This window comes from Schistocerca gregaria, chromosome 9 (genome assembly GCF_023897955.1).
Source record: "Schistocerca gregaria isolate iqSchGreg1 chromosome 9, iqSchGreg1.2, whole genome shotgun sequence".
Taxonomy (NCBI): Eukaryota; Metazoa; Arthropoda; class Insecta; order Orthoptera; family Acrididae; genus Schistocerca; species Schistocerca gregaria.
This window is the reverse complement of record NC_064928.1, coordinates 153,013,016-153,024,492: the sequence shown is the minus strand read 5'-3', so window position 1 is coordinate 153,024,492 and position 11,477 is coordinate 153,013,016.

The window sequence follows — 11,477 nt, the reverse complement described above, 5'->3', positions numbered from 1 at the left end:
ATGACGTCGACGATATGGCCACATGGGAGGGGGTGCTCTGGATCGTTTCCTGCATCACGTTAACAGTCCGCATCCCAGGAGTTCACGATGGAAGTTGAAAAGGATGGAAAACTTCCGTTTTTAGATGTCTTGGTCCACAGGAGGGATGATGGGACTTTAGGACACAATGTTTATCGTAACCCCACACATACGGACCAATATCTTCATGCATCAAGTTTGTCATCCATCGCACCAATACAGCAGGGTTCTATGTACACAGGTAAAAAGAGATTATGCCATCTCAGATGCAGATAATTTGACACCTGGATCACCTAAAAGCTGTGTTCAAGCAGAGTGGTTATATTGACAATCAGATTCGTCGTGCTCTACAGATTGGGCTTTCACAGGAACCAACAGAAGATACGAGAAAATCAGTGGCATTTCTACGTTTTGTGGAGAGCATTTCTCTCAAAAATACACTCCTGGAAATTGAAATAAGAACACCGTGAATTCATTGTCCCAGGAAGGGGAAACTTTATTGACACATTCCTGGGGTCAGATACATCACATGATCACACTGACGGAACCACAGGCACATAGACACAGGCAACAGAGCATGCACAATGTCGGCACTAGTACAGTGTATATCCACCTTTCGCAGCAATGCAGGCTGCTATTCTCCCATGGAGACGATCGTAGAGACGCTGGATGTAGTCCTGTGGAACGGCTTGCCATGCCATTTCCACCTGGCGCCTCAGTTGGACCAGCGTTCGTGCTGGACGTGCAGACCGCGTGAGACGACGCTTCATCCAACCTAACATGCTCAATGGGGGACAGATCCGGAGATCTTGCTGGCCAGGGTAGTTGACTTACACCTTGTAGAGCACGTTTGGTGGCACGGGATACATGCGGACGTGCATTGTCCTGTTGGAACAGCAAGTTCCCTTGCCGGTCTAGGAATGGTAGAACGATGGGTTCGATGACGGTTTGGATGTACCGTGCACTATTCAATGTCCCCTCGACTATCACCAGAGGTGTACGGCCAGTGTAGGAGATCGCTCCCCACACCATGATGCCGGGTGTTGGCCATGTGTGCCACAGTCGTATGCAGTCCTGATTGTGGCGCTCACCTGCACGGCGCCAAACACGCATACGACCATCATTGGCACCAAGGCAGAAGCGACTCTCATCGCTAAAGACGACACGTCTCCATTCGTCCCTCCATTCACGCCTGTCGCGACACCACTGGAGGCGGTCTGCACGATGTTGGGGCGTGAGCGGAAGACGGCCTAACGGTGCGGGACCGTAGCCCAGCTTCATGGAGACGGTTGCGAATGGTCCTCGCCGATACCCCAAGAGCAACAGTGTCCCTAATTTGCTTGGAAGTGGAGGTGCGGTCCCCTACGGCACTGCGTAGGATCCTACGGTCTTGGCGTGCATCCGTGCGTCGCTGCGGTCCGGTTCCAGGTCGACGGGCACGTGCACCTTTCACTGACCACTGGCGACAACATCGATGTACTGTGGAGACCTCACGCCCCACGTGTTGAGCAATTCGGCGGTACGTCCACCCGGCCTCCCGCATGCCCACTATACGCCCTCGCTCAATGTCCGTCAACTGCCGTGCGTGTGATCATTGCTTGTACAGCCCTCTCGCAGTGTCCGGAGCAAGTATGGTGGGTCTGACACACCGGTGTCAATGTGTTCTTTTTTCCATTTCCAGGACTGTATTAAGAACTTTAAAGAAGTTTGACAGCAACAGTGATTTCCGACCGCCAGCTGAGACCAGAGTTCTGCTGGGCTCAGTGAAGGATGATTTGGGGCTAGAAGATTCCCTGCCATTGAGGGAAAGCCTAAATTGGACAAACGATTCCTACGGTCCAGGATCGTTGCGTGGAGCGTCACCACCACACGCATGTATTTCAGCTACAAAAAACTGAAGCGGCGGAAAATTTTCCTACTGAAGGACATAAAATATTGTACGATGAAACACAAGAGGTTGCTCCTGCATTGCGTTATTGGGACTCTATAGCGAAAGAAGCCACTGAAATCCGGCTGTCTGTCAATAATACAAACAGAGATCTCGTAAGTAAGAGTTGTAACCCTGCTCTGTTCGACGTTAAGAGACAACGCTCCTTGTTCCGCCCATCAACACTGTTAATAATGTTTGATATCGATCTATCGTTTCCTCGAGCTTTCACCACCGGTGCGCTGTTGTGGCTGTCGCTAGAGTGCAGTTATGTTCGTGCATGCGTGGTAGACCCACGGTCGGTGTATAAAGGAGCCGCTTTGGCGTGTTTGATTTCAGTTCCGGCGAGATAGTGCAAAGGCCTACTCACCTGAAGATGGCGGTCAGGCGGACCGCCGAAATATTATGTCCCGATGACGATATGTTCCTGCTGGAGACCCGACATGAGTGCAATACACGTCTGCGTCTGCCACTACATATACAGGGTGTTAGTGGTACAAGCTGGTTGCTGAGGACAGTGTACTAAACATCATTACATCAGTATTTTCTTTATTTGCAGACTAATAATTATAGCTATTGGAAGTAGTATACTCTTACGTTAATTTTACCTCCAAATATACGTGTCAATAGCGAATTATCAATGCTTACTTTACCCCTCGGCAGCAGGTCAGGTATGGAGATTGCATGCATGGATGCAAAACGGGAAGTCTAAACTGAAAGGCGAAGTACTCACAAGGGTAGCTTCTCACCACACACCCCTCTGATTTATTGGTAATATGGCGCAGTGGATAGCCCATTAAAAACTGAAAACAGATCAAGCATGAAAGCAGGAAGAAGATTTACTAACTGTGTAAAAAGAAGGTCCAAGTTCGACATCTACAACATCGAGCGAGCTGCAAGAGTCATGGTCTCATTGTACTGTGTTCAAAGTGTTGAACTGGAAACCTGAGGTCCGGGTTCAAATTGCGGTTGTGCCTCACGTTTTTTGTTCCAAAATTACTAACTTACCGTCCGGACATTGACATGTCTGCTCTCTTCCTCTACTTTTGGCAATTGCCATACTATACACTGGTGGTAAGAATATATTAGCATCGTAAGTAAATGTAATGAGCAGCAGAAGAGACAAGATGGTGCATAGACTTCTCAAAGAAATCAAATCAACAAATAAACCGGTGTGATCCATGTTACAGAAAAGGAATTCAAGAGTCAAAACTTCCAAAACGGAGCGCAAGAGTCATAACATATCGTACTAGTCTACACTAGTACAAATAGGATGTACGTACTTTGGGACGTCCCTTCCTTAGTCTCGCTGTAGCAAACAGACATTACACCACAGCACAGACACAAATTTGAGTACAGCAAACAGACGCATCCATGAGCGGACGGTCAGTTCATTATTTATGAAATCAAAATATGAGGCACGACGAAAAATGTGAACACGAATCTCTCCCCATTCGCAGTCAAACACCACGCCCCTATAGCCGCGACGCCGTTGGTACCAGAGTTCGCCCGATGTAGCACATCTTGGGCTTGGGCCTGTCGCTGTTCCTATTTAGCTTCTTTTTTCACAGTTAAGTACACCTTCTTCCTGTTTTCTTGCTTGATCTTTGTTCAGTTGTTGACTGGCTATCGACGGGGATATTTTACCATTAAATCTGAGGGTGGTGCGATGGGGACTTTCCCTTCTCAGTGAGAGAGGCGTCAAAACAAATGAACATGCATCTAGTCATATCCGTGTTCAAAACCCAATTGCTTTTTTTATTAATTTATTTTATTTTACTTTTTTTTCGTTTATTTACCCATGTCCTCAGAAGATTAGTACACAGATATTTCTTATCAAATTAGAGGAAACCAGGGCGTTACATTAACTGTAAAATTATAGCTTGGTTTAACAATATGTATCATACATATACTATGTAATATATGTGTGTATGGTATGTTCAAGGACTACAATATTTTTAAATTCTCATACTCTTTTATTTCATTCTTGTATCAATTACCGTATTAAGTCTTATACTTGATTCTTATCTTTATTCTTCAGGAGGATTTGCTGCTTTATCTTGGATGATATCGATCGTGGAAACATTCGAAATATAGAAATTCTGAGCACAACGAGTAATGCGCCGCGGAAGGTAGCCACAGAGACATTTCTGCGTATCAGTCTCGCTCGGGAAAGAAGCGTCGTTAACACTGTTCAAGATTTAACTCGTTGGCAAACCACACATAACCGATCGCTTTATCGAAATGTGGCGTTCGCGATTGATTGAAATGAAGGTGCGCTGCAGGAATTTCATCTAAATCGATTTCATAAGATTTTCTCATTCATATAATGTCTGTTTAATTCATTCACCAGAAATACTATTACTAGACGAATAAAGATGATGTTATATCAATACACACTGGAGAACACTCGTGTAGTAATCCTCTACGGACGAGGGTAGATAAATGAAATAAAAAATAACTGAAAATAATAATCACATTTCGAACATGCGCGAAAGCATGAAGCCGTGACACTAGCAACTAAATCACCACTGATATTATATTAATTTCTCGGTAAAAGGCGTATAAAGAACCGTGAGAATTTTATATTGTCGGTTTATCAGAAACTGTCGAATACCTGCGGACAAACCGGGACACATGTTCATTTACTTTGACTCCCCTTCCACTAAGCGAAGTCTCTGGGAAATCGCATCATGGCAGTTGTCGTGTTCTCTTTGTTCGCGGTGCAGTTGCAATGCAGTTGCGACATTTACAGGAAGACTTTTACACGCAGAGGTAAAACAACTGACACACTGAAGTGGCTGCATATTAACGTACCAACGATCACAACATGTGCTCTTACACACTTAACACCCTATATAGTATGCATGCGTAGTGTGCGATATGCAGGTGTAGTGTTGTTTACATATCTCGCCTGTGACAGAAAAACCGACACTTGCTGCACGCTGATTGGCTAAAAGTCAGAGCAGATAATGACGGAAGCACAGCCACTAGTGTTTCGAAACAAGATAACGTTATGTCACACAAATAAATTATGCACTTGCTAACACGCTCTGGTTGTAAGTCGTACGAATACACGACGAAATGAAATCCAACAAGAAAGAATTTTGTACACAATAAAATAAAGACGTATATAGGTAATGAGTCAAAATACTGTTCACTGTGAAGTTAATGCACTGAAGTTAGTTTGCGATACTCAAATACAGCATAAAATGTTTTTAATTACATTGATGAGGCACAATATAACCTTCGTAATGGCATGCTGACCCTCCTGACGTACGTTATTCAGGAACTATACTGTTGGGCAGTGCTTCAACATGTCCTTGGTGCATTTCTAGAGTTATGTGGCGCCACGTGTCTCTATCCAAGGTCATGAGGTACTCGTTAGTTACGGGATGGTAGTTCGTGAGTGCGGACATGGCACTATAAGTGTCTCAAATCTGCTCCATCAGATCAGGCGAGATTTTAGACAAATACATCAAGACAACTCCATATCCTTCTCCTCACTCACTATTCTGGCGTTGTGATATGGGCAGTTACCCCTCTAAAAGACATCAGTCGTGAATGAATGGAGATCGCCGAGGATTTCCTAAAGATTTCAGTTACATTACATCATGATCAGGCAGAGATTACAAAATGGAGACATTGAATTGTTAATCGCACCCAGCAGTAGATCATAATTTAGTAATAATGAAGAGCAGGCTCAAGTTTAAGAGACTAGTCAGGAAAAATCAGTGTGCAAAGAAATGGGATATGAAAGTACTAAGGAATGAAGAGACACACTTTTAATATCCTAAGGATGTAGATAGTGAGATAGTGAACAGCTCAGTGCGCAGATCACATTTCGCTTGGGAATGAAATTAATACGAATTGCAGGGAGGTTACAGTGAAATTGCTGCAGGAAAAATGTAAAGAAATCGACAAGGTAATGAATGCCCGAAGTCCGAACAATCTACGGTGAAATTAAAAGCAAGGGTGGCAGAATTAAGAGTGCAATGGAAGATTCACTGTTAAATTCAGAGGAGAGAGCAAATAGGTGGAAAGAATACATTGAAGACCTGTCTAAAGTTTAGGACTTCTCTGATGACGTAACAGAAGAAGAAACAGGAATTGACAGGGAAAAGATGGCGATCCAGTATCAGAATTTAAAAGTTTTGGACAACTTAAAATAAGGCAGAAGGAATAGATAACATTTCATCAGAATTGATAAAATCATTGGGGGAAATGGCACTTAACTGATTTTGGGGAAGTGGCAGATAAATCTGTTGAGAGTACATAGAAGAAAGACGTAAGTGATGAGAAGTAACAGAAATGAGAACAGCGATAAACTTCATAATTGGGGATCACGAACGAAGGTAATAAATTCTACTACTTAGACAGCAAAACAAGCCGTCATGGACGTATCGAGAAGGACATAAAAAGGCACCAGCACTGACGAAAGGACATTCCTGGTCGAGATAGACTTACCGGTATCAAACATAGGCTTAATTTGAGGGACAAATTTCGGAGGATGTTCGTTTGGAGCACAGGACTGTATAGTAGTGAAACATAGACTCTGGGTAAACGGGAACAGAGGAAAATCGAAGCATTTGAGATGTGGCGGTACATCAAAATGTTGGAAATTTGGTGGATTGGTAAGGCAACCAACGAAGAGCGACTGGCTATAAGCCTCCGTATAAGCCTTGATTTCTCATATATTATCTTCATAGTCCTTACTTGCAATGTATGTTCCAGGCTGTAGAATAGTTCGGCAGTCAGCTTAAAAAGTGGCTGTTCTCCAAATTTTCTCAATAGTGTTTCTGAACAAGAACGACGCCTTCCCTGCAGGGATCCATATTTCAGTTCCCGAAGCTCTAAGTAACACTTACGTGTTGTTCGAACCTACCGGTAACAAATGTAGCAGTCCGCCTCAGAAATGCTTCGATTTCTTCCTCCTATCCGACCTGATACGGACCCCAAACACTCGAGCAGAACTCAAGAACAGGTCGCACCAGTGTCCTTTATAGTCGACGTTTCACCTTTCTTATCAACGTTCTCACATGTTCATTCCATCTCATATCGCTTTGCATCGTTTTGCCAAGATATGTAAACGACTTGGCTGTGTCAAACAGGGCGCTAGTAATACTTTATCCGAACATTACCCGTTTGATATTCCTACTCATCCGCATTAACTTACATTTTTCCATATTTACAGCTAGCTTCCATTCATCACACAAACTGGAAATTTTGTCGATGTCATCCTGTATCTCTCTACAGTCACTCATCTTCAACATTTTCCGGTACACAGCTGCATCATCAGCAAAAAGCCACAGATTGCTTTCCCCCTTGCCTGCCAAATCATTTATGTGCATAAAGAATAACAGCGGTCCTATCACACTTTCCAGGGGAACTCCTGACGAACCCTTGCCCCTGATGAACACTCGCTGTCGAGGACAACATAGTGGGTTCTATTATGTAGGAAGTCTTCGAGTCACTCACAAATCTGTGATCTTATTCCATGTGCTCGTTCCTTCGTTTACAGCCTGCAATGGGGCACCGTGTCAAATGCTTTCCGGAAATCTATAAGTATGGAATCTGCCTGCTGCCCTTCAACCATAGTTCTCACTATATCATGAGAGAAAAGGGCAAGCTGAGTTGCGCACGAGCTATGCTTTCTAAAGCCATGCTGATTCGAGGACATAAGCATCTCAGCCTCAAGAAAGTTTATTATATTCGAACTGAGAACATGTTCAAGGATTCTGCACCAAACAGAAGCTACGGATATTGGTCTGTAATTCTGCGGGTCCATTCTTTTACCCTTCTTATATACTTAAGTCAGCTAGACTTTTTTCCACGCGCTTGGAACTTTGTGATGGGCGAGAGATTGACGATAATGGCGAGCTAGGTGAGGGGCCAATGCCGTGAAGTACTCTTTGTAAAATCGAACTGAGATTCCATCTGGAACTGGTTGTTTATTTACAGTCAATTCTGTCAGGTTTTTCTCTACGCTAGGTACTCTTAGTACTGTGTAGTCCATTCGGGAGTCTGTCCGATGGTCAAATGAAGTGAAGTTTAAAACTTCGTCTTTCGTTTTACTATCTTCAGCTGCTGCACGGGACTAGTCAACAGTGGACTAAACGCAAGCCTTAGATCCCCATACCGCCTTTACGTAAGACCACAAATTTCTCGGGTTCTCTGCCAAATCTTTTGCTAAGGTGTGACGGTGGTAGTTGTATGGTTACCGCATAATCCTTTTCACAGACGCATGTATCTCTACTAAACTTCGCTTGTCGTCACTTGTGCGTTCCCTTTTGAACCAAGAGTGCAACACCCTTTGCTTCCTTAGCATCCGTCGAATTTGCTATTAAACCATGGTGGGTCTTTTCTATCCATTATGGCACTTACTAGGCACGTAACTCTTCAGATCATGAGTTTCAATCTCCTTAACATTTGCGCATAATTCCTCTACATTCATCTAACTGAAAGTAAGTGGCTCTGAGCACTATGGGACTCAACTGCTGTGGTCATTAGTCCCCTAGAACTTAGAACTACTTTAACCTAACTAACCTAAGGACATCACACACATCCATGCCCGAGGCAGGATTCGAACCTGCGACCGTAGCAGTCGCACGGTTCCGGACTGCGCGCCTAGAACCGCGAGACCACCGCCGCCGGCTGAAAGTAAGTGATGCCAATTAACTGTCTAAGTTACATGCTAATAGATAATTAGCTGTTGTATCTAGCAGAGAATCTTTCCTAGCCTTCTTGGCTGATTTTTAACTTTCGCAACCATAGGTGGAATGATGAAACCATATTGCTAATCTTCGTTTTTATACTGTCGATGAGGTCCTCCCTGTTTGTACCTACGAGGTCTAAGACATTTCAATTGCGTTTGGCCTGCCGAACTAGCTACTCAATTTTCAGAAAACGTGTTCAAAAATTTTCGTGTGCCCGTCTGTACCCCCCTCCCCCTGCAATGAATCAATAGACATCCCTGTCGATACTCGGCAAGTTATAGTCTCCTTCAACTAGTATTACACGATCCGGGTATTTGTGTGTTGTTGACCGCAGAAATTCTTCGAATGACTCTAGTACTGTTACAGCAGAATCGGGTGGCCGGTAAAAACATCCAACAATTAACTTGATTTCATCTACACGGGTTATACGCGCCCAGATTTCCGATGTCACACTCCTTCTATCTTAATAGAGAATACTTTTGTCATCAAGTTACCTTCCAAGCCGGCCGGGGTGGCCGAGAAGTTCTAGGGGCTACAATCTGGAACCGCGCGACCGCTACATTCGCAGGTTCGAATCCTGCCTCGGACATGGATGTGTTTGTTGTCCTTAGGTTAGTTAGGTTTAAGTAATTCTAAGTTCTAGGGGAAGTCTAGAAGTTAAGCCCCATAGTGCTCAGAGCCACTTGAACCATTTTTCTGTTACCTTCCATTAGGATCGTGGGTGCACTCAGCGACTGTGATATGATTTACAAATTATAGAGCACAGAAATCTGTCGTCCTTATTTGGTAAATATAGATTTCGGCTAGTGCCTACCCATTATTAATGGACTAAGTAATTGTACCAATGTATACCATTACCTTGTTGTTCGTGAGTCTGTCACAGTTCTTCCATCCGAAAGAACTGTGACAGACGCCCGAACAACAGGGAACAGACATTTATTGAGACTATGAAATAGTGCATTGATAACGGCTAGGCACTAGCCGAAATGTCGATATGCCAAATAAACTTGTAAGGAAAGGACGACTAATTGCTGTGCTCTATCATTTCTAAATGCTTTGTCAACTGCAGTGAACACTCCCCCTCATACACTGAGCAAATAATAGAGGATTTAGGCTACGTCTGCCACTCTGAGATGAAGAGGTTGGCAGGGAAGTGGAATTCGTGATGGGCCACATCATACCAGTCAGAAACCAACTGTTGACAACGAATGACTGGGGGAGGGGGGATAGGGGGTGGTTACTGGTGCATTGGTGCTCGGCAGCAGGACATCAAGCACCCAAGAACACGAGTATTTGTGGGGGTACATAGCCGGCGAAACTCTGGAGGTTCGGGGTGGACCGACCTCCTTCTTCTCCGGGTTCGGGGTTGACTGACCTCCTTCTTCTCCGGCTCCTACCCCACATGGCGCAGCAGCAGCATCAGCAGCAGCAGATGCCCGCTATCCAACACACAAGTCTTCAGCGCTTGATGTGGCGTCAGCTTTTCTGCTTGCACGCAGCGCAGCCCTGAGACCTAACAGACTGCTGTATAAATTTAACTGGATGAATACCTGTCAATACTACCACTGCATAACTCGGCACCGAGATAGGTGGCGGAGTGGTTAGACAATGGACTCGCATTCGGAAGGACGACGGTTCAATCCCGCGTCCGGCCGTCCTGATTTACGTTTTCCGTGATTTCCCTAAATCACTCCAGGCAAATGCCGGGATGGTTTCTTTGAAAGAGCACGGCCGACTTCCTTCCCAGTCCTTCCCTAACCGCCGTTCGGGGTGGCCGAGCGGTTCTAGGCGCTACAGTCTGGAACCGCGCGACCGCTACGGCCGCAGGTTCGAGTCCTGCTTCGGGAATGGATGTTTGTGATGTCCTTAGGTTAGTTAGGTTTAAGTAGTTCTAAGTTCTAGGCGACTGATGACCTCAGCAGTTAAGTCCCATAGTGCTCAGAGCCATTTGCACCAACCTTCCCCAACCCGATGAGACCGATGACCTCGCTGTCTGGTCTCTTTCCTCACACAACCCAACCCAACCATAACTTGGCACTCTAGCGGAAACCTGCGCCCTCCCTCTCAGTTTTTCTCACACATCTGGGTGCGTAGTGGCCCAGAAAAGACCGCGTCGCTGCGGTACGTATGTATTTTTGTTTGCATGTTTGCGTGCAGGAATAAGCGGAAGAATTACTGCGCGTGACGTAGTGGAGACAATAATAAGTAGCGAATGTATGCAGCTGCCGGGTTGTTCCGCGTGCATTCCTGCTACGTCCGCCAGCAGGCAGGAGAGTGGTGCGGTATTAATGCGGCTGGTTATTCCAAGCGTCTCATGGATATTTAAAACGTGCGCGCCGTATTCCTAACGGCGCCGCCATCAAAGGCGCCAATGGGCAATTTAAGTGCAAATGTTCCGCTCTGTGTCAGGCCGCACCGGGACGCGGGTTTGCTGTCGACGGACTGCAGAAGACCGCCTACGGCAGTACGATTACATCGCCCAGTAAGAGTACGTGCCGATCGAAAGGATGGAAATACAGTCCTAATATGTTAAACATTTAGTACATGATACACGGTGACACATTTTGGTCAGCTGCCGCGGCCACTTATAAAAAGATAAATTCCGAAAAAATTCTGAGTAAAATTCCTGCTTAAGCGTAAATCAGACTGCCAGTTGCATATACGTGTAATAAAGTCAATAGTACCATGCCTCAAAAATGATGAAATGTGCCAAATTTGTTTAATTTCACTTAATTCCTCAGATTCAATGAATTCACGTGAGCCAAAACCAATTGGTTATGAACAAGGAACTATTTAATTCGCTAAACGCTAGTAAA